This window comes from Dasypus novemcinctus, chromosome 8 (genome assembly GCF_030445035.2).
Source record: "Dasypus novemcinctus isolate mDasNov1 chromosome 8, mDasNov1.1.hap2, whole genome shotgun sequence".
NCBI classification, from domain to species: Eukaryota; Metazoa; Chordata; class Mammalia; order Cingulata; family Dasypodidae; genus Dasypus; species Dasypus novemcinctus.
In genome coordinates this window covers 37,434,750-37,436,361 of record NC_080680.1, presented here as the reverse complement: position 1 = coordinate 37,436,361, position 1,612 = coordinate 37,434,750, and the positions used below count along the sequence as shown (strand labels likewise).

Below are 1,612 nucleotides of genomic sequence, written 5' to 3'. Positions count from 1 at the left end.
AGACTCCTGCTTCTGAGCTGTGGAATTATTTGGAATGTTTTAAAAATGGTTGCTACAACAACAAAAAAATGGGAATTACAAAATGTATACATCACAACATGCTTTTAAAGACCCTTGCATTGTGCCACATTCTCTTAACTGTTGTTCCCAAAGGTGCTCAGCCCGTAGTCCAGCTGCAATCTCTGAGAGAGGCAGAAACAGTGGTGAAAAAGACATGGGAACAGGGGTGGGTATTTGGCCAGAGTAGAAAGCAGCCTTGCAGTTCAAGATCAGCCCACAGTTTAAGGGTCAGCTCAGGGCAGGCTGGCCTCAGGCAGAGTCGGGGTCAAAGGGAGCAGCAGGGCAGGACTGAGGTGCTCTGCAGTTCAATCAGGTCAAGCAGAGTCTGGTCCAGCATTCCTTGTGTACAGGGTTGCTCCTTTTTGGTGCATTTCAGTTTATCTTCCAAATCATCAATTGTCTTTTCCAGTTTGGCTACTGATCTCTTGGCAAATTTGGCACAAGTCTCTGCCTCCTTGAGTTTATCAGCAAGAATCTTTATCTCTTCTTCATATTTGTCTTCTTATTGAGAGTACTTTTCTTCAGCAGCACTCAGACACTTCAGCTTCTGGTCCATGAGTCTGATGTGCCCATCCAACTCTCAGCAGCAGGAATCTGCCTGCTCAGCTTGTTCCTCAGTGTGTTCTATGTACCTTTTGATAATTGCCAATTTACCAGCCACCTCCTCGTACTTTCAATCTGCCTCTTTTGCGATGTGCTTAGCTTCTTTGAATTGGATTTCCTGGCATTCCATCTTTTCTTCATCTTTTAAAACCCTGTTTTCAACCTTCATACCTCTTTCACTGTCATCAGAGGCTTTCTCTACCTCCTCCAGCTTTTGCAGGGCAGTGGCCAGGTGCCCCTGAGCGTGGTCCAGCTCCTCTTCAACCAGCTGGATCTGATGGTTCAAGGAGGCCACCTCAGCCTCAGTCTCTTTCTGGGCCTGCCTTTCTCCCCTCACTTCCCACTGGGGGTGCTTGGCCCTCTCCTTGGCATCATCGGCCTGCTGCTGTAGACCTTGGATCTTGCATTTCACTTCCTTGATGGTGGTGATCCCGGCCATAGTGTCCACCCAACAACTGCTCATGCTTGGGTTCCTGCTTCCTCCTCTTGGCTTTGTAGCTCCTTCTCAGATGGCACTCTTTGACAGCCTTCACAGTTAAAAGCCTGTTTGGAGTGCGTTTGCTGCAACATGGACCAGATCAATGTGATAGAGAATCCTGCCTGGAGGCTAAGAGCCTCAAAATTCAAGCTTTCTCAGAGGCAGTTCTCCAACCTTTGCTGGCAGCTCCCTCCCTTTTCTCAGGAAGGAATAATTCCACTCCCCTCTGTGTCCTCAGCAACCAGTCCCAGTCAGTAGAGAGGGAGATTGAAAGGGTCGGATCTCTTTTGTCCCTTGCCCCTCCCAAGGTAAGCAATGGTGCAGCCCCATCCAGCATGGAAGCTCTTGTGGGATACAGCAGACCAAACTTGTGGATCAAAAGCTGAGTCAAAATCCTAAGCCAAACTCAGCATATAAATGGATTACCTTCCCCACTGTATGGGACATGACTCCCGGGGATGAGCCTCCCTG

The 1,612-nt window shown here is 48.5% G+C and overlaps 1 pseudogene; it reads right to left on the bottom strand.

Moving 5' to 3' along the window:
* Positions 1 to 325: 325 nt before the first annotated feature.
* On the bottom strand, positions 326 to 1,102 carry LOC101414273 (tropomyosin alpha-3 chain pseudogene; annotated as a pseudogene).
* Positions 1,103 to 1,612: the final 510 nt, after the last annotated feature.